This window comes from Macaca nemestrina, chromosome 2 (assembly GCF_043159975.1).
Source record: "Macaca nemestrina isolate mMacNem1 chromosome 2, mMacNem.hap1, whole genome shotgun sequence".
NCBI classification, from domain to species: Eukaryota; Metazoa; Chordata; class Mammalia; order Primates; family Cercopithecidae; genus Macaca; species Macaca nemestrina.
Genome location: NC_092126.1, coordinates 138,138,196 through 138,160,997, shown reverse-complemented (window position 1 = coordinate 138,160,997; position 22,802 = coordinate 138,138,196). Strand labels below are relative to the sequence as shown.

At 36.7% G+C, this 22,802-nt stretch overlaps 1 protein-coding gene across 4 annotated transcripts in view; it reads left to right on the top strand.

Annotated features, from left to right (window-relative positions):
• The window catches only part of LOC105479595 (contactin 3), a 340,287-nt gene that overhangs the window by 2,183 nt on the left and 315,302 nt on the right, over window positions 1-22,802 (top strand). The window contains exon 1 of one of the 4 annotated variants that reach the window (XM_071092093.1): window positions 2,084-2,332. The exons of the other annotated variants lie outside the window; for them this stretch is intronic. The gene's annotated coding sequence lies outside the window, so the exon portion shown is untranslated. Of the gene's footprint in view, window positions 1-2,083; window positions 2,333-22,802 lie in introns of those variants that run through there. 4 annotated transcript variants of the gene reach the window in all.

The following is a 22,802-nucleotide window of genomic DNA, read 5'->3' as shown; positions in this document are numbered from 1 at the left end:
TAATAGGAGCAAAGTGCTGAGCAGTTTCAAGTAGAGCAAAGATTAGCTGTGGACAACGAGCTGTAGCCTTTCCTTTGCTGATTTATGTTCAGTTTTATCACTGTCACATTTCATATATGCCTAGTTATTACAAACTAATAGCCTCTTTGCTCTGCTTGCAAAATATGCATCTTTCTCTTTTACAAGTTCCTAACTCCTTCTCACATATTCAGTACACATCTTCCAGCTTTGTTTTTACTGCATAATTTAAGTGTCCAACTTGAAGTTCTCATTAACTCTTAATATGGTTCATGCTGAAATAGTATATAGATATAATTGCCCCTTGTAAACTGCCAGATATGTGTATCACTATATTGTGGCAATGCTACAAAACAGAGAAGCTTTGACTGGTTTCCAATCACCATTTAGTAAGTTGTTAGCGGTAAAAATTATGTTAATTTTATGTAGTGGAATATATTCAGATGGCAGGAGGATTTATTGATGCCCTGCATGCTTGCCTACTGTCTCTGATTTAGTTGTCACCACCAGTCTGCCTTAAGCTTTCTTACCTTAGCAAAGTACTTTGTCTCTATGAAGGTGAGCATCTTTAAGGTGCTCACTTGTAGTTTTTAATATGCACACATGCATATGTGTATAATTTTAACATGCATATATAATTAATCACTTAATGCTGGTGGACTATTTCCTTTCTTATGCTTGATAAAAGTGCAATGGAGAATATCATTGTTGCAAAGATGGTTGGCAAGAGAATATGGGGCCATGGAACAGTTTAAGATAGAACATTTCTTTGAAATTGAGGGGTGACAGATCTCAGTCTCATATCCAATTTGTATAAACATTTCAGAAATGGTTCAAGTGTTGTAAATCGTTTTTATCTTATAGTCTCCCCTGCGCTGATCTCTTAAACACAGTGGGACATTTCTTTGGAAAATTTGCTGCAGGAGAAATGCAGTCCCTGGTTGAAACTTTGTATGCCAAGTTTCAATCCATAGTACATTTTTATTTTCCCCCTTTTATGTACATGTTATAAACAAGAAATAAGGGTTTGTAATAGAAGTGCTGGCAGAACTTTATAGCATTTCAAACAGCTTTGCTACTTGGAATGTAAATATTTGTAGAATCTTTACTGCACAAGAACCTGCCTTGCAAAGAATGAGGAAAAATGACTATTTTATTAAGTAGGATAAAATAATTCAGTGAGTTTGCATATTTCTTGTTGCAGACATATTGGCATTTGAAGAAATAGATTATCTATGTTATAGTGATTCCATAGCACTCTCTTAGGTGCCTTTATAACTCAGCTTGTAAATTTTCTATGTTCTAAAGCAAGAGAACAATTTTGTCCCATTTGTTTTTTAAGTCCCTTGACTTTGATTACCTTTCAGATGTTAAGATATGAGATTCATATTTCAAAACCGCTTGATTATATTACTAACAAATGAGGCTGTCAGTATACTGTTTTAATCGGGTAAATAATTCTTGACACCATCACAATAATTCAAGTACTTTTATTTTGGGGAACTAGTACAACTCAGACCTTATGTGTCCTTTTAGTTCTAACCCTGAAATATTTCTCACATTCGCCCACTTTCCTCCATGTTCACCCACATCCTCCTTGTCCAAGTCCCCATCTTCTCTCCTGGGATAGCTACATTGGCTTCCTTGGCTCCTTTCGTACTTCTTCCCCCAAATCATCCTGCATAGCAGCCAAGACAGTTTTTTTTTTTTTTTTTTTTTTTTTTAATGTAAGTTAAATTAGTCCTCATCTACTCAGAATGCTTAAATGGCTTTCCATTGCACTCAGAGTAAAATCCAAACTATTAAATATTACCTGCAAGGCTGCGTAGGATTTAAACACTTCTGTCTCTTCGACAATTCCTAGCAAGCTTTTTGGAACAAGGGTTTCTTAGGCTCTTTTTCATTTCTGAAGATTTGTTGAGCTCTTTCCTATCTTAGGGATCATTCTGTTCTTTTGCCGAGTAACCCCGTACAGCTCTAACGCCCTAAACACACATACACACACATGTGCACACACACACAAACTCACAGGGTTGACTTTTTTTTTTTCTTTTCGACAGGGTCTCACTCTGTCACCCAGGCTGGAGTGCAGTGGTGTGATCATGGATCACTGGAACGTTGACCTCCCGGGCTCGAGTGATTCTCCCACCTCAGCCTCCTAAGTAGCTGGGACTACAGGCACATACCACCATGCCCTGGCTAATTTTTGGATTTTTTGTAGAGATGGGATTTCCCCATGTTGCCAAAGCTGGTCTTGAACTCCTAGACTCAAATGATCTGCCCACCTCAACCTCCCAAAGTGCTGAGATTACAGGTATGAGCCACTGAGTCTGGCCCACATAGTTTTTGACTGCTACTCATCCCTTAGGCCACAGTGTAAATATCATTTGCTTAGAGAGAGCTCTCTGATTTCCTTCCTCCCCTGAATGAGGGCACCTCTGATAGGCTCTTTATGTTCATTTCCTTGGTAGTACTTAGTATAACTTGGAACTGTACATTTCCTTACCTGATTGTATGTTTATATTCTGTAATTACCTTGTAAGCAGTTACCACATCTATTTTACGCACTATTACAAAGCAGCTTCTGTCAAAGTATCTGGTTCACTGTGGAGTTTGATAACCTATGAGAACTAAGCTTGTTGGTCTGCTGAGTTTGCCATATGTAACCAAAGATCCTGTCAAGAAGGTACATATTCAGCAGAAGTCTGCAGCTGACTTTGACAGTATTCTTCCTGTTAATTGCCCATGATCTCGTACATCTCTTGGACAGCTGCTACTTCAAACCAAAGTTGTCCAAAATGGAAGTATTATTTTTCCTCGCAATCTATTTCCTAAGAGCTTAGGCGGTCTGTTCTTTCTTTAGCTATCATTGTGGTCATCAGGGCATCTGGAGTCAGTGGTCTTTGTCACCATCTTCTCCCTTTGCCGTTGTAACCAGTCCACTGATTACAAATACAAGAATGTTCATTCAAGCAGTGTGCCAGGCTGGGTTCTAAGTACTTCTTACCTAATGCAGGAGATTAAGAAATGACTTTCTCCTCACTCTCTTTCTTGTTCCAATCTATCTGACGTGCAGTGCTATATTAATCTATGAGGCTGACCCCTTAGGTCATTAGACACCCACTGCATAGAGAAAAATATGCTACTGATGCAGCCTGTCTATATGTGACTTCTCCCTAATTCTCCCCTGATACTTAACACTGCAACTATAATGTATGGGTCTTCTAAAACTTCCTTGAAGACTCAACATGGCCCTTTTGGCTTCAGTGTTCTTGCATGTGCTTGGAACACCCATGAATTCCACCCCACTCTCCTTATTCCCGTGTTGACTCATTTCCACCCTCAATTCATTGTTGTTTCTTTCAGGAAAGGTCTTTACTTCCAACTCTACCATTTGTCAAGGTAATACCCAACCTAGCCATTCCTCCAGGTAGCCTTGACTGTCCTCCTAGACTAGGTTTGACCTCTATGCTGTCTACAATCAACCATGTAAATTTTGTTTCTTCTTTAGGGGGTAAATGCATTCGAATTTAATTAATATTGTAAAATTGTTTAATATCTGCTTTTCCTGGTAGTCTGTTGATGGAGTAGCATGTAAATGTTAAGACTTTAGTGAATATTTCTGGAATGATAGAAAGTCTAACCTTTTTAATTGGCATGAAGTTCTGCTACGGTTATAGTGGGGCTTCTTTTTCTAGGGCTAAAATTTATTTTAGTGTATAATTTAAAGATTTTATTTTATTTTGCACAGTTTCTAAGTGACAAGTCATTAGTTGACAACAGGTGAACATCTTGATGTGATCTGAATTTAGAAAATTTTGTGATAAACGTATGCTCTACAGGAAGCATAAGTCAAAGGTTGTAAGCACCGAGGACTGGTCCTTGAAGTAATGACCTTATTTTAGTGCAAGGAAGTGATGGGAAGTTCTCAAAATTCATTGTTTTATTAGAGCAAAACATTAGCATATGAAAGAAATAGCTAAATGACTGCATCACAACAAATCAAAAGCACATCTTCCTAAACCATAAATAATTACTTATAAATGGGGAAAATTTTGTAGGCATTAAACAGTCTCACCAGTCGTCCTTCAAAGAGGAAGCCCCTGTAATAGAGCTGAGAATACTCTATTTCACTTGCACTGTTTCTCAACTTCTGCTGTTTCTGCAGAAACGTTAACTGGGGTTCTACTGAAATAATGGCGATACCTTAGCCCTTACAAGATTTTCTGAATCATCTCTGGGGTACAGCTTGCTAATCTGCATTTTTTAACTTTTTATTTTAAAGTAATCTGAAACTTACAGAGAGTTGTAAAAAATAGTACAAAGAGTTCTGTATAGTCTTCAGCCAGCTTCCCTGTATGGTAACATTGTATATCTCTGTGCTGCAATATCAGAACCAGGAAATTGACATTGGTACATTACTGTTAACTAGACTGCAGACCTTATTCAGTTGTCATCATTTTTTTAAACCTGATTTCATGAATATGTGTATAGCTCTACATGGTTTTATCCCATGTAAATGTTCATGTTTCTAGGATTTTAACTTAAAGAACAAATGTCCTGAGAGGTGACATTTCCATGTCAGCATACACTGATGTGATAATTTTGCAACTGTATTCTAGCATTGAAAAATTCCACTTCCGTGAATCTTTTTCCATGCAAATATTTGTCTTGTTCTTAAATATCATGAAGTCCTTTACCTTGCAGATGCCTGTATCGAAATGGAAGTCTTGGGATTTTATAAGCCAGGACATGACATTTGGGTGATTCTCTGTGTCTTTGGTTTGGGAATCTGTGTTGACTTCCCCATGCTACATTTGAAAAGTTCTGCAGATAGCAAATATGTTTGTTTATCATTGTGATCAGACTTGGATAGGATTTTGATGCCACCAGGGCAGGGCCCCAACTGAATGCTTCATGCAGGTTCTAACTCAATCGCAGTTCATTTTATTTCTTGCATAGAAATAGTCACCCTTTAAAATAACTTAATGCATTGCAGAAGATGGTAATGACACTTTTCAGGCAATTAAAATCAACCCGAACAATATAGCTAGTGATCTAATCTGATGCCTGCTACTCACTTGGTCTGGCCGCCTCCCTGAATGTAAAGTAGCTGAAAGTTGCTGATTACCAATTACTAATTCCGGTGAATATTCTGAAAGCTCTGGAATACAGATAAGGCGTATTTGTACCAAAGTCAGCTGTATGTGACTGCACCTCCCTCACCCCTGTGCATTCCCGTCGCCTAAGAAGCTTTCACATTTATATATACTAGGCAGGTTAATTTTTCTTTTCTTACTAGGGCTTCTATTTATTTTAAATAAAACCAATCAAAAGCATTGTGCATGGGTTGTATGGTTTTGAAATGTGAGCCATGCAGGCCCAAGTTTCTCCTTTTATTCATTGGAGTAAATAAAATGTTTTCTTCATATGTAATGTGGAGATATACGTGTTTCTATTTAGTGCTAATTTATTGGGCTGTTGTTTCATTAGTGTTAAGCAGCAGTTGCCCTATGAAATTAAGTCTGTAAACTTTAGTGGCAACATTAGTTTTTAAAAAGAACAAAAGGGTCTTAATATATGGGTTTTGTTATATTGTGAAACAAACCATGCATTCTGTGAAGATGCTTACAAGTGGAGGGTGTATTTCCATATAATGGGACATTCTGGAATATAGTCAATATCCTTTTTAATCTGATAGTGCCATAATTGTCTGTTGCTTTAAATATTTCTGTGTTATGACTTGCTTGGAAAATATCTTTTGTCATTTTTCTAGAGTTAGGGCATTTTTCTGAGTCTTGACTTTTTATTATTCTATTTTTATAATACAATTATTTCTGTCATTCTTCTTCCTACCATAGTTTGACCTTCTAATAACCCACCCGTCCCATTCACACATACATGCTTTCACATGTGTGCACATAAACACACCCCCCCCCCCCACAGACATACACACAAAATGCACAAGACATCGATTAGGATAGGGGATAGAGTTAATCCCAAATCATAAAATTGTAAGGGATGAATTACAGACATCTTGTAAGCATTCAAGCAGAAGAGATTAAAATCAAATGATGGGGGAGGCATTTTAGATTGTATATAGGATTAATATGCCCCTGTTTTTAAAGTTACTCAATCTCTTCCTCCTCTGCTGCTTCTTCCTCCATCTTTTTATCTGCCTCTCTGTATCTGTCTCCTTCCTCTTTTCCTTTTTTTAGTGTTCTTGTTTGGTTTTGGTTGCATTTATGAATGGACTCTTCTGTACTGACCCATAGTGGCTAAATGCTTTCAATGGTCTCTAGTGGAAAGCTTACATATGTTTATTCACACATTTTTTTGTTGAGGGGAGAGGGCAGGATGGGAATAGGGGATATAAAATGTCTTAAGTTTGCTATTTAGAGAAAAATAACTTCAGAAAAAGATAAAGACACACATCAGGCCTATAACAGACTGGCCGCAAGATGGTGGCCACAATACCTTCCTTGGCAGTTTGCATAGTGGCTCACTCTGACCTTCAAGCAATGGAGTCCATTTCCCTTTCCCTTAAATCTGAGTTAGCCTATTGAATTTGAAAAATAAAGTGTGGCTCAAGTGATGTTATTGTGAATTCTGCTCCTTAGCCTGGGAGCTTCTATTGTTGCACACTGAGTCTGCCCTGTGGAGAAGTCCAGGCAAGCCTCCTTGAGAAAAACAGGTCACATAGAGATAGCTAGTAGCCAATAGCTGGCCAGTAGCCAAAATTGGTAGTCAGTCATGTGAGTGAGGCCATCAGTCCCAATTAAGCTATCACATGGCTCATGTTACAGGAGTGACTCCAGGAAAAACTACCAAACTAAATGCTCAGCTGAGCTTAGGCCAAATTCAAAATCATCAGAGAATAAATAATTTGTTTAAGCTATTTATTTTTGGGGGTGGTTTATGCAGCAATAATACACACAAACTTTAAAAAAATTAATATAATTTTAATTGAGAAATATATATTTATTGTATACAACGTGATGTCTTAAAATATGTATACATTGTAGAATGAATAAATTGAGCTAATTAACATACATTATATCGCATATTTATCATTTTTATCGCATATTTATCATTTTTTGTATGGTGAAAATGCTTAAAATCTATTCTCTTAGTGATTTTCAAGTATACAATATATTATTATTAATTATAATCACCATGTTCTATAATAGATCCCTTGAACTTATTCTTCGTATCTAACAGAAGTTCTGTATCCTTTGACCAACATCTCCCTAAACCTCCCTCCCCACCCCCTGGTAACCACCATTCTATTCTCTGCTTCTATGAGTTCAGCTTTTTTAGATTCCATATAAGTGAGGTCAAGTGGTATTTATGTTTATTTGTCTGGCTTATTTTACTTTACAGAATGTCCTTCCAATTCATCCATACTGTCACAATTGAAATAATTTCATTCATTTTTGATGGCTGCATAATATTCCATTATGTGTATATACCACATTTTATTCATCAATTGTTGGACACTTAGATTCGTTGAATATCTTGGCTATTGTAAATAATGCTGCAATCAACATGGGAGTGCAGATATCTCTGACATACTGATTTCATTTCCTTTGAATATGTGCCCGGTAGTCCTATTGCTAGTTCCCATGGTAGTTATATTTTTCATTATTTGAGGACCCTCCATACTGATTTCTGTAGTGGTTACAGCAATTTACATTCCCTCTGTCAGTGTGCAAGGGTTCTCCACATCGTCATCAACATTTACCTTTTGTCTTTGTGATACTACCTGTTCTAATGAGTGTAAGGTGATAGCTCATTATGATTTTAATTTCTTGGATGATTGGTGAGGTTGAACACCTTTTCATATACCTGTTTGCTAATTCTGTGTATTCTTTTGATAAATGTTTTTTCTGATCTTTGCCTATTTTAAAATTAGGTTATTTGTTTTCTTGCTATTGAGTTGTTTGAGTTCCTTATACATTCTGAATATTAACCTCTTACAGATGTATGGTTTGCAGATATTTTCTCTAGTTCATGGATCATCTCTTCTTCCTGTTGATTCTTTCCTTGGCTGTGCAGAAGCTTTTTAGATTGAATTGAGCTCATTTAATTGTTTTCACTTTTGTTGCCTGTGCTTTTGGGGTTATATCCAAAAAATCATTGCCTAGACCACTGTCATGGAACGTTTCCCCTGTGTTTCCTTCTAGTAGTTTTATAGTTTCAGGTCTTATGTTTAAGCCTTTAATTCATTTTTAGTTAATTTTTGTAAATGGTGTGAGATAAAGGTTTAATTTCATTCTTCTGTATAAATCTAGTTGTCCCAACACCATGTATTGAAGAGACTGTCCCTTCTTCATTATGTGTTCTTGGCAATTTCGTCAAAATCAGTTGACTGTAACTGCATGGATTTATTTCTTGACTCTCTGTTCTGTTCTGATGGGATATGTGGTCTGTTTTGATGCCAGCACCATGCTGTTTTGATTGCTGTGCTTTGCAGCATATTTTGAAGTTAGGTAGTGTGATGCCTCCAGCTTGTTCTTTTTGCTCAAGATTGCTTTGGTTATTGAGGGTCTTTTGTGATTCCATATAAATTTTAGGATTTTTTTTCTATTTCTGTGAGAAATGTCTTTGGAATTTTGATAGGACTTGCACTGAATCTGTAGATTGCTTTGGGTGATATGGACATTTTAATAATATTAATTCTTCCAGTCCGTAAACATAGAATATCTTTCCATTTATTTGTATCTTCTTCCATTTCAAACTCATTATTCTAAAAACAGTACTTAAAAAAAGTAAGTAACTGCTTAAAGATGTGAGATATCTTTTTTGTTGTTGTATAAATGTAACAGCTTTTGCTTTGATAACAATTCAAAACTCTCAGTGGCTTCTAGCAAGCATTACTCATCTGCTTGCATGAGAGCCATGGGTCAGCTTTGGATTGGCATGGCTTTTCCATATTGTGCATAGGCTATGTGGCTTATTCTTCTGGGATCCAGGTTGAAGGGACAGTTTTGTAGTGGATACTGTGGTGCCCAATCGAGGCCCACTATTTAAGGCCCACATATCTATCCACCATCTGACTGGAATATCAGCTGCCATGTAGCTGACATCTTCACTCCCCACTGGGAATTTCCTTTGCCTTAGGAGAACTGTGTCAGCCAAGGTTGTGCTTCCTCTGGGTAGTGGTCCATAATCAGTGACTGACTGTTGCAAAGGCACAAAGACTGGAGTTGCCTTAATTTGGACAACTCTGTACGTGTAATTTATATACATGTGACTAAGAATATATTTTGTGTGTTTGAGATCAAGAGAGGTAGCCAAGAGGGGCCATCCCAGCCCTGGAACACCATATAAGGATCAGCTGAGACCTCAGTTGCAAATACTTTAAGTTTTAGGGTCCTCCTCTGACTTTACAGTAGTTTCTTTCAAGAGCACTCCTCAATAAATACCTTCTTCACCTCAGATTTTGTCTTTAAGGAGCCCAAGTTAAGAATGATCCTTATCTGGGATATTTTCTTCACATTAGTGAGGGCAGAAACACAAGAGACTTAGCTAGACCATGCAATTGCATTCAAAACTTTGGTAGCACTGGTCATATGTCAAGTTTTCTCACATTTCATGGCCGGAAGTCACGGGACTAATTAAGGAAGGGGAGGTAAGCAAGTGCTTACAAACAGTAGTATAGTTTATATATGTATTCTACCTCTCTTGACCTCATACACACAAAATATACTCTTAGTCACATGTACATAAATTACATCCACACCCTTAACAAGAACTATGCCCCCAAAAGTTCTTATCTAATCATGTAATCTGGCTGGAAGTCTGAGATTTTATTATAGTCTCTATAGCTTATGGCAGAAGTGCAAAAAACTAAACCAAACCACTAAAGCTGAGAGTGAATAATGAATATTTGTGAACAAAAATACCGTTTACCCACATGAATTAGCTGTTACCACAATAATTCTGTGTAGACACAATCCCCCCCTCCCAAATTTCAATAGTCTAAAATAACATATGTTTATATATCTCTCACTCTGTCACATTGACTAGGGTGGCCCTGCCAGACTAAGTTTTGTTTGTTTTTTTTTTTTTTTTTTTTTTTTTTTTTTTTTTTTTTGAGCCCAGGTCTTGCTCTGTGGCCTGGGCTGGGGTACAGTGGTGCAATCATGGCTTACTGCAGCCTTGAACTATTAGGCTCAAGGCTCAAGTGATCCTCGCACCTTAGCCTCCCAAGTAGCTGGGACTACAGCCATGCACCATCATGCCTGGCTAATTTTTAATTTCTTGTAGAAACAGAGTCTCACTGTGGGAAGTGAGACTATGGGAAACATAGTGAGACTCTACTTCCAGGCTGGTCTCAAACTCCAGGCCCTGAAATGATCCTCTTGTCTCAAGCCTCCCAAAGTACTGGGATTATAGGCATGTGCCACCATGCCTGGCCTGTTCATATTTTTATGGGTCAGCTGGGAGTTGGCTTATCTAGGCTGGGCTGGTATGGGTTACTTTGCTTAATCTTCAGGACTGTTTGACTCTGTTTCCATATGTCTCATGGTGGAACTGATTCTGAAGGAGAAGCTCCCTGATGGAAATTATTCTCATGCCAATTGCATGGATGCAAAGAGATAAGAGGCAAACACACAAGGTCTTTTAAGATCTTGTATTGCTACTGGACTATTACCACTTCTGCCTCATACTGTTGGCCATAACAAAAAAAAAAAAACATAGCCAAACCCAAGTCAAGGATGGGAAATTATCCTCTGCCTCTTTAATGGGAGGAACTGCAGAGTCACATGACCAAAGGCATAAATAAAAAAATGGGTGAAGAATTTGGGCCAATAATGCAATCTGTCATACCACCAAACCTCATATCCATTAAGCATTGTAAATGTCCTCTAGTTTTTAGTTGCCTTTCAAATTAGAAACAGGAAATGTAAACTGCCACTTTATTGCCTATGAATGAATTATAGCTCTAATTACTGCCTAAGTGAAGGAGCCCTTTGTGAGACCCAATAACACGTGGAGTTGGGAAATATAATGAAATTCTCCAAGAGTGTACTGTTCAATTAAAAGATCTCAGATATGTATTTGGAAATGTAGTGAAGAGTATCAGTTAGTTTTGTCCAGTAGTAATCTGTATGCATCTTATTCCATGTAATCTCTGTCTGCCACTTGATAGTTTCTTACCTTGGGCAAATTAACTGCCTTCTCTAGGTCTCAGTTTCTTCACCTGTAAAGTTGGAATAATGGTTTCTACTGTATAAATCTATTGTAAGGAATCCATAAGATAAGGCGAGCCCTTAGCAAAACTCAGTAGATGCTACCTATTGAGCTTTGCAGTTAGGTTACTGTTGTTGTCTTTATTATTCACTACTTGTGACTTACATATATATAAATATATGACATACATATATTGTATATATAAATATGTGACATACATATATTGTATATATAAATATATGACATACATTTATATATAAATATATGACATACATATATTGTATATATAAATATATATGATATACATATATTTATATATGCAACACTAACCTAGTAAGAGATATGCTGTATGCTAAAAGAACAGAGAGTTGGGAAGAATTAAAGGAAACTGAGGTAGAACGATCAAGGAAGGCTTCATATGAATGTAGGATTGATGACTCCTCCAGATTTGAAGAGTTGGAAGTCGAAGTACAGAATTTCTGGTTGAAAAAATCTGGCCTGGCACGCTCTTAAACCCACAGATCACTTCCATGGTTGGAGTTGAGAGTGTGTTTTAGCAGCTACTTGGTGAATTTTAGTTGCTATAGTGAAAGGCCGTGATTTGGGTAGTGTTGACTACTCGAATGTTATTAGAGTGTGAAGGTAAATCTGAGGTCATGGCCTGTTTTGAATCTAGAGTAATAGACTGCACAATGGGGGGATGGATCTGGGTGAATTATCTCTGTGGACAGCTTTTAACTTTCATTCACAAAATCTTATAAAGCACATCTTAAAATGCATTTTACCAGTGAGACTAAAAAGATTCATAGAGTGCCTCAGGTCAAATAACAGGTTAATGACCTAACCAGAAATGAAACCCATATTTCCCTTGTCCAGAAGTAGTGCAATTTTCATTCTAGAACAGCTTCCACTTAGAAGAGAAATTTATGTAACTGTAAATGGGAACTATTGCTTTCTCCTCCATAGTGATTGTGAGTGAATTTTTCTACTGATCTCAGACCCCAAGTTGGTCCCACTTTTCTCTACATTTATAGGATTTCATATATAGGGCTGAAATTGAGTTTACTTTTCAGGACCTCTTTCAACTCCCCTATTCACCTTAAACCTTTTTCTTCCTTTCTTTCCAAGGCTGTCCCTCTTTCTCTGCTCTTTAGGTCAGAGAGCCCTTGATTGTCCCACTCTTCTTATCCCACATATGATTAATTCATTTTTCCCTCTCTTTTTTCTCCCTCACTTGTAAAGAGAGAAACATGGAGATAAATAAAAAACTGTCATCAACCAACTGTACTTTCCTTTTCATTGCCCTACATTTATGCCTGGAATCCTCTTAATGGTTTTCTTTACTTCTGTCAAGATCATACCCATCCTTTTTAAGGTTCAACATAATGTTCTCTCTTCATGTCTCTTTAGTCCCATCAGCATTACGTAAAGATCTAGACCCGTCTATCCAATTGTTGGCCTTATTGCTATTGAGAAATCATTGGGAATCATTACTTCCCTCTGGGAGGGTACATTTTCTCTGCCCCATTGATGTTGGAAGGCTTGGTCAGGTGACTTGCCTTGACTGATGCAATATGAACAGTTCACATTTAGTTAATCATTTCCCACAGAGGCTTTGGTGGCCTGTACATGGTTTCTTGTATCCTATTACTGTCTGAGTATTACCTATCACTGCCTGAGCTCTGCCTCCTGTCAGGTCAGTGACAGCATTAGATCCTCATAGGAGTGCAAACCCTTTTGTGAATTGTGTATGTGAGGGATCTACATGTGGCATGGTCCTTATGAGAATCTAATGCCTGATGATCTGAGTTGGAGCAGTTTCATCCCCAAACTATCCCTGGCCCCCACCTGGTTCATGGAAAAATAGTCTTTCACGAAACTGGTCCCTGGTGCCAAAAAGGTTGGGGAGTGTTGACATGGGTCATTCTTACTCATCTACCAAGTTTCAGATTAAATGACACTTTCTTGAACAGATGACACTGTTTTGCTCTGCTTTTCTTTATCACTCATTACTCTTATTTCATGTCTGTTTTCCAAATTGAGCAGTATGAAAGCAGGAAACTTGTATTTCTTGGCTACTCCTGTATCCCAGTGCCTGGCACAGAGTAGGTTCCCTGAATTACTGAACAATTTAGATAAAATCCATAAATAACCTAGAAACCACTCATGATCTTTCCCTGCTTGAATTCTTGTAACCATTTATATAGTTCAGATTTTTAGCATCACTCAATGTGGATTAAATTATGTGTTAAATGTTATGCTAACCGCATCATTCAATCCTTACAACAAATTAGCAGTGTAGCTACCTTTCTTATGATGCTTTTCATATTGTTTCAATATAGTTATTTCTAGATTTTAAAAATATCTCTACATCTAAATGTTAACTCTTTGTTATGATAGTAATTATTATACTGTATTATATTTGCCTTTTACGTGCCTGTATACCTGTCTAAACTGCGAAATTTCTCTGAGTGCTGGTCACCTGTGCTAAGCATACTACCTGGATCTTACTAGACAATTCATACATATTTGATGACTAAATAATCATATTTAAGCTCACATTAAATGGTTGATATTACTAGAATTAATTTTATCTTAGTGCCTTCTATGTAGTAGATGTTTCAGGAAGTATTTTTCATTGATTTTTTTTATAGAATTAGTATGAATTGTTTACTATATTAAAGGACACAGTAACTTTCAGTATAACTTAAAATCACATTATATTGGATTTTACTGTAAATTTATTGGTTATCTATGGCTTGGGCCAGGGAAGTCAAGACTGTAGTGAGCTGCGATCATGCCACTGCACTCAGCCTGGACCACAGAGTGAAACCCTGTCACAAAAAAATAAAAATAATTTAAAAAAAATTTACTTTGTTACCTACAATTCTCTGTGGGTTTGGAGTTTGAACAATATTCTTCAAAGACATCTCATCTTTGATCCATGTGGTGTTGGTTGCTATAGCTTAACTGGGGCTGGAGAATCCAAGATGTCTTCACTTACAAGATTGGTGCCTCAGGTGGGGCAACCGAAATGGCTGGGATCTCGATGGCTTGCTGTCTCTCACTTATCATCATCTAGCTTTCCAGGTTTGCTTTCTTTTCTCTTACATTCCAAGAGGGGGAAAATAGAAGCTGGAAAATCTCTTTAAGGTCTAAGTCTGGGACTGGCAGAGCATCACCTCTCCTACTTTCTGTTGGTTAAAGCATGTCATAAGACAAGTCTGCAATCAAGAGTAGGAGAAACAGACTGTACTCTTGCTGGGGAGGAGCAGCATGATGTACATCATTAAAAGGAATTGTAGACTATCATCTTTATAATCTTCCACTCTAAGGAACTACTTGAGCCCACGTATTTTCTGTGTTTTACTCTAGAAGCTTCCAAGATACACTTAATTGATGTGGGTAGTAGAAAGTTTTACATCTGAAGTCTGTTGATTTATTGAAAGTGAACATGACTTGTAAAATTTGAAGAAATTTTTTAAGCCCCTAACTGACTTTTCCTATTTCCTTCATCATTACCACATTTATTTTTAGTGTTGCTAGAGTTATCTAATTTTTATGATTAAGAACAATAAACAGAAATTTATCTTGATGAGTGAATTAGAAGTGTTACCTTCAAAGATGGCTTTTAACATTGTAAGCTTGTTTTAAATATGTTGTGATGATGTTTGATCAGCTTTAAAATTTCCACATGCAAAGTATAAATCCCTGAAGAAGAAACTCCCCATTCCACAGTAATGCAAGTTAGCAAGAAGTTTTCTTTCTATATGAGTGGTGCTCTAACTTCATCTGTTTTTAAAAATAAATGTACTGATCAATATCATGAATAATTAAGTGAAAGGAGTTGTGGGATTTGGGGCTGTTTTCTTTTTAGTAATTGTAAATTCCATTTCACAAAGCCACAGCTCAGTAGCTAGAAGGAACTATGTCTGGGTTACTCTTTATTCATTAAAAAAATCTGCCTGATAACATGTAGTTCTAGAAAGATTTTTGCTTAGTGAAGATCTTTGAGTGTAGAGAGTTTTTACATGTATTAAATGGTGTGAAGAGGTTTATATAGCTAATGAAAACATTATTCTAAGGATAGTGATAAACTCTTTCTGAAATAGTTATAAAATATGATTCTGTTTTAGAACTAAAGCGAGTATGAGTCTGATTTAGAGAAGCTTGTGTACAAACAATATGCATTGACAAATTTTTAAATGTCAGACCTGTGAACTGATGGGTAGAGACTGGAGTTTCCCTCCCACCTCTTATTAGGTTGTAACCTTAGAATTTTATGTAAATGGAATGGATGGAGTGTTTAAATTGCCTACTTCTGCCAGTGTCATTAGGAAGATGGGAGGGATCCAATTGAATTTCAGGGCAACATTGGTCATACTTCACTGGAAGGTAAAGGGATTGCTCCCAGGTCATTTGCTGTCCTTATGGCACATAATGATGGCATGTTGAAGATGTTGGATCTCTGCCTCTTAAATAGTAATATCTTCTAATGATGGAATTTTACCATTTCCAGATTGAAGAACCCATGGTGGTCAAGTCCACTGCACATTTTTGTTTTATATTCATTGATTTGTTCAGGGAAGAGGCCCACTGATTTCAATTTTGATACTGTATTTTGAGGTGTTTTTTGGTATGCACTTTTTAATCCTTTTTTGAAATAAGAAATACAGTTTTGGATATCTAACCCCAGTACTATGTGTTTAATAGTGCTAGATTCTGGTGGAATTGTCCACTAGCAAGCAACTCTAGAACCTAACAAGGCGACACAGACTGCGGTAGGAAATGCACAACAGACTCAATGCTTACAATCTATTCAGAGTTGTCTGCCCTTCTCAGCACATCCCCATCTGTTACTGGGTATGTAGCTAGGAGAATAAAATGTTTTGTTTGGAGTTTTGTCTCTTCTCTTCCATGCTCCTTACATATTTGATCCCCTCTGTGGCCTCCATTCAAAGTCTTACATTTTTTCTCCACCTCCATAGAATGAATTATCTGTCACTCTGTTCCAAGTTATTCCATTCTAGTGTGGCCCAGAGGTGGCAGAGTATTGGGAGAAGAGATATATATTTGATATTTCTTTTCTATTAGCATTTCCAAGTCAGTGAGACATTTCTCACAAAGTGGGCTTCCTCTTAGCAGATGCTAAAATAATAAAAGCAGTAGCTAGTATTTATCCCATTGGTCCCAATCAAGAAACAGACCTGCGCACAATTTCACCCTCCTAACTGTGTAGCCTTTGGAAAGTTAAACTTAACTAAGCTTCAGTTTCCTCATCTGTATAATCAACCTGTCATAACTCTTGTGAAATTAAAAATAACAGTTTCTGGTACAGAGGTACTCGATCATTGATAGTTGTAATTATTCTGCTCAAATAGGAATAGTGTATTCTTCATATTAATAAAAATCATTTCCCTCCATATGAGCACATAGATATTATAGCACCATTAGGAATTCTGGACTAGTTATGTTACATTTTTATATTTTTGGAAATATGAAGTCACACAGAATTGTCTTCTATCAACCCTCTATGACTGTCCATTGTTCTTTGATGTTTATAAGCAAATCACCTTTGTACCAGAAGCTGTTATGAAACAATAGAGAAAATAGAGTTTATATTCTTTCAACCGCTTACATGCCTTGAAATTTTAGAGAGAGATGATTCAGGAGGCGCTGAGATGAAACTGTCACAAAGCTAATGTATTATGTATGTCAAACCACAAAAAAGTCATTAATTAGCCACAATGCATTATAGACTCCTTGTCATAAATTGTTCTAAAGTGAAAACAAATTTGCCAAGCTATAAAACTCTCAGTTAATTTGCTAGTCAGCATTGGTGTGACATTTTCTAAAAACAAAACAAAACAAAAACTCAGCATCCCATAATATATAAATTAGAATATTGAGTCAATTTGCGTATTCATTTATATTTTACAAAGCTAAGTTTATTTTAAAACTATAGTTGTGCCTGGAACATACTAGGTACTCAATGAATGGTAGTTTTATGAAGTGATTAAAGGCAGCAATTGCTGAATTAGTAAATTTCACTTTTTTTTGTGTGTAAAATAAGAGAATCTCTTTTTGGTATGTTTACACAATAAAAATAAGTGCAATTTATGATCAATGTGACACATAAAATGTAAAGTTTTGTTTAAGGTTTTTAAAAAATCAGTTTATTAAGAACAAGAGAGGTTATTCTAAAGATTAACCTCTTTGTTAGATGTGGATTAGATGTGACCCACATTTACTGTGAAGGAAATTTCTATCAAGATTTTTCACTTTATTCTCATTTTCCTTCAGGAAAACAGTGACTCAGCATATCACTGTCATAGCCAAGCCATAGAGGACAGCTACTTTATGAAGTCCGAGGAACTAGAAAAAGTGCTGGTGTTCCTCTTTTTGACTTCTTAAGTAAGAATCATTGGATACTGTGTGTGTGTGTGTGTGTGTGTGTGTGTGTGTGTGTCTGTGTCTGTGTCTGTGTCTCTGTGTGTATTGCATTCTGTTTTTCTTTTGACAAGTGATTTTTAGAGTAAGTGTATTTTTTTTTTACAATTCTTGAGTCTGATTTGAAGCTGCTGTCTACATAAATCAAAATTTCTCATCATACTCTATATTGCAATTAGTAACTGTGACCTGAAGATTCTTCCTGTTAAACTCCTTTACACAACTGAGCTTCTAGAACAGGTGCCTTGCTCCTGCCCCCTGCATTTCTTCTCCTCTCTCATTGATCGTCTTTCAGTCTGCCTTCTGATCTGGCCACCATAGAAGTGGCAATCCTGAGGATCATAAGCAGTTTCTTAATGTCAAGTTCTGTGGTTGAGTCCTGCTCCTCATTTCTTCTAAGCTCTCAGTGGTATTTGCTGATGGATTTCACCACCACTTTAGCTGCTTTGACTTTTATACCACTGAACTTTTGGAGTTCTTTTATGTGTCTCCAGCTGCTGCTCTGGCTGGTTGAGATTTTAGCCTTCTTCCCATGCTTGCTGGTAGACTTTTTTTCTCAGCCTCAGCCTGGACTGAATTTTCTTTACTCTCTTTTTGCCTGTTAGGGAGCCCATCCTCTACATCTCTGGTGCTTCTGTGTCCTTACGATCGGTACTCAGTCTTCCTTGGGTTGAGTTCCACATTGCCAACCACAGTCCACCATTTCCATCTGAATGTCTTGCTCTTGATTTAAACTCAAGGATGTCTGAACCTGAACTCATCCTTTTTCCCAGACATAGCTTCTTGCCTTACACTTTCCTATTTCTGTCTCAAGACCATATGTCTTCCCTGTCAGGAAAGCCAGGGACCTTGGAGTTACCATTGATTTCTTTCCTCACCTCTCCAGCTTACTCACTTATCTTGAGGGAGTCTTCTTTGCATTTTTCCTCAGCTCCATCTTGCCAGCTGTTTCCCTGCTTCCAGGCCTTTATTATAACAGTACAGTGACTACAGCTGCTGCCTCCCTGGTTTCTCCTCTCCCCAGATCACCCTACACAGTTCTGTATGAATTATCTTAGAACACAGCTGTCTTCACACCACTTTCCCACTGCAAAACTGTAATAGCTTCCTGCTGCTGCAGGGAAATGTAAAAACAAAAAACAAAACAACAACAAAAAAACACAACGAAAAAAATGCCAACCTGGCATTCAAGGCTTCCCACATTTTGACAACATTATTATTCTTTTAATTGCTCTTCTTGGAATCAGTGGTTCTCAAACCTCATTGATATTACTAATAATTTCTAACATCCCTTTATGTACTGACATGAAATAAGTAGAATATGTAACAAACTTACTCACATGACCTCAAAAAACCAACATAAGGCCCTAAGTATGATGAAAGTAGAAATACAGGAAATTAATTTGTAATATAATCTGTTGTTTTACTCTGTGAATGATTAGCCATGACTACACCGGAATCTAAGATGAGATTGCCAATGCTTGCATCTGCTTGTAATAATTAAGCTTGGATTTCAGAGAAAGAAGACAGTAGTCAACTAAATATTTGAGTCATTTTTCTTCATATCTGACATTTACAATGATAACTAGTTATGTATATTTGTATATATTTATAACATCACAGTGAATGTGATGGCTGCAGCAGCAGACCAATATCACTGAGTCAAGTTGTTGGCTGGGTTCCCATTGAAGGTGTAGTTGCGACTGTTGATGTGTTTTTTGATATGTTGGACAGCTCTTAGTGACATCTGAACATTATGAATTCATTTTTCCTTTGATTGTCATAAAAGTTGCATCTTTATGTATTAAGACAATGCAAATAGTTATTTGTAAGCTCAGAAAACAATGGATAGGTTTTTCTCTCATATGACCATCTCATTTGAAAGCCATATGGCAATTGCATTGCAGGACATCTAGCCCCATGGCCTGTTCTCTATGAAGACCCTGCTATTCCCCAATCAGTGAGTCAACTAAAATACCCCTATAGGTTTTCCAAAGGTGGTAGGAGCTCCAAGAGCCACTGCTCTGAGCACTGCCCAGACGTCCCTGTCTCTGTGCTGTACGTTCATTCACCACCCATTCTTCTTCTTCTCAAATGCTAATCTGTTCCTAAAGCTTACCATTTGGTCCATTGTCTGCTTAAAAGTGTCTTGGGATAACTGGGCATCTATGTTACAGTTGTATATGTTTACTTTACTTTTCCCACATGAATATAGTTCCATCCTGAATTGGAAAGTATTTTCTGGTTGCAAATATCAGATACCCAAGTCAAACTGACTCAAGCCTCTATCCTCCACTCCCTCCCAAATGTATTGACTTTCTTTATTGAAAAGTTCAGAGTAGATGTAACTGAGCAGAGTGAGGTCCTGGAGTTTTACAGTGGTTTTGGGATAGCTGTGCATATATATCTCTTTTTCTGTCTTTACTCATGTATCAGTCAAGCAAGCTAAGTCCTCAAAATCACCTATAGCTTAATGCATATAGAGCTTATTTCTTCTCATACTGCATATCCACCATAAGTGGCAGATGGAATCTGCCCATTGTAGTTACACAGAGACCCAAGTTGATGGAATCACCATTTTGATGTGTGCTTCCAATCTTGTAATGATGTAAAAACAGAGCATGGTAAGTTGTGCAATTGTTTTCAAGTTTCTGCCAAGAGGAGGCACAAATTACTTCTACTCACATCTCATTGACCAAAAACAATCTTGTGGACATGACTGTATTCAAAGGGGTGTATAGTCCTATCTAGTGCCTGAATGAGAAGGAAAACCATGACTTTTGCAAACAAATAAGCCCTGATGTTGAACTCAATTGGGCTTCCTTTTTGTCTGTCCTTAACTGCCTGCCTGCTTCTGCCCCCACCTCCCACCCACATTACATTACTCCTATGCTTTTAATGCTTTTTTTCCCCTCTATGGAAATAGAGATCATTTTCCTATACATACTAAGTAATTAAATTAATTCTTTTTGACTAGATTTGGACTGTATTTCTCTCCTTGCATCTTTGAGAGGCAAGGAGAAATGGGCAAGCCCTACCTGAGTTATATAGAGTGAGAGTAGATGGGAGAGGCAGTTCACCATAGTCAAGTCAAGGCAGGTTAGATGCTAGGCAGGCGAACACTACAGATACCTCAGTCCTCCCTAATTAGATTAAAAATTACTTGGGAAAAGAGATTTAATATCTTTTTTTGTCTGTTTTTTGGTATGTTCTGGGTAGTGTTCAACATAGGGTCCTGCTTGAGTTGCGGCTTTAGTCATTCATTCATTTATTATATTATTAGTAAATAACTATACTAATAGTAGTTGTTACAGTATGTATTAGATACGTTCTAAGTGCCTTATGAATATGAATTCGCTGAATGCCGTAACCAACTCATGAGGTAGATATTACTATTAACCCCTTTGATTAGGTGGGAAAATTGAGGCTCACAGAGGGAAGTAACTAAAAACCAGTGTCTCAAAGCTAGACAGTTCTGTAGCAGGGGTTTGAACCAATCCAGTCCAAATTTGTACTCTATAAATTATTTATAAAGCAGTCACTTGATAGAGTTTCTTAATACATTTTTCCTCAAATTGCATAGTATATTCTTCATCAGTAATGCAGGTTAAAAGACAGAGAAGGTGTATTAATTCTACAAATGAAGGGAGGTGTTTCTGTTAGTCCAGGTACAGAAGTTTATTGGGTAAAAAATATATATTTTAGCATTTTTATCTGCAGTCTCTCATTTTATTAATGACTTTATTTATTTATTAAATATTCATTACATGTTTAGTTAGAAACCTCTCCTATCACTATAGAGGAACAAATATTTTGATAAGAGGTTTTCTTAGATTTGGAATCTCTATAGAAAAATCATTGCCTCGGGCTATATGCCCTACTTTGTTTGCTGTCTTGTCCTGTGCCAGCCAAGATAAGGATATTTTGCTTTTCTTTGTAGTTTGAAGACATCTAGCAGTTTGTCACAACTTCCAAAATCTTTGAGGAAATGAAGTCTGAATGCCAAGACAGTAATTTTACCATTATCCCAGTGGGTTGGTATTCTACTTGATACATGGTAATTTTAACAAGGAAGTTACAAGAAAAGAATTTCGTGCTGTGCCTCTGTGGAAAGGTGAAATAAAATAGAATGCCATTCTCATTTGTTCTTCTGTAGCTCATTTTGACAGCAAGAAAACTGTCTTAAATGGTCGTGAATAGATCCCTTTTTGTCTATATTTATCCAACATTAAATACATTTTTAGCTTTATTATTTGAAATAGAAAAATCATGAGATTTTTTAAGACAGCCTTTTGGTATTTTTAATCATGAATATAAACGTTTGTCAGTTAAATATCTTGAATTTTAATTTTACAGTGTGCCTAAAAGTGTATATATACTTACTATTTAATGATCAAATTATCATGTAACTTTTTGGTATTTGGTCCTACAAAAGATTGATATTACCTTTGTAAGATATTTTGGGTCAAACAAATATTAAATATGATTCAGTTCATTATACTATATAGGATGGTCACTTACTTGTAATACTTCTCTAAAACTTGATTTCAAAATAAGAAATCTAATGCAATTTAAGCCCACAAATTTCAATAAATGGTTAATTCTGTAGTTTGCCAAGATTCCTTCAGCTGTTTTACAGAAAATCCATGGAGTTTGGGCTTATATATAGTTATTCTTTAATATTTAAAATAATATGAATTACATACTTCAATTTTGTTTCGATCATATGTAAAAGCATACAGAATTTACAACTTGATTTGTGATTCTCCCAGTAACTCTAGCTTGGTTTCATTTGCACATGTCCACACTTTGTGATTTATGGATACTGACCCATCAGAATCCTTAAATCTAATCACTCTCCATGCATGTAAAAATCTCAGCTACAGTATTTTATTAAATGTAGATGTGCCACTTTCTACTTACCTTCTTTCAAAAAGAATTAAAAAAATGGGGAAACACTCTGTATTTGTTATCTGAGTGGTTAGATTATAAAGGAACAAAAAGGGAAAAACTTCTTTCTTCTTTCTGGACTTTGGATCCTGTGTAAATATGTGATGCCTGATCTATAACCGTCTTGTAATCGTGAGGGGATTGGCCAATTTAGTGAGGATATTATGATGGAAGATGGAAAGAGC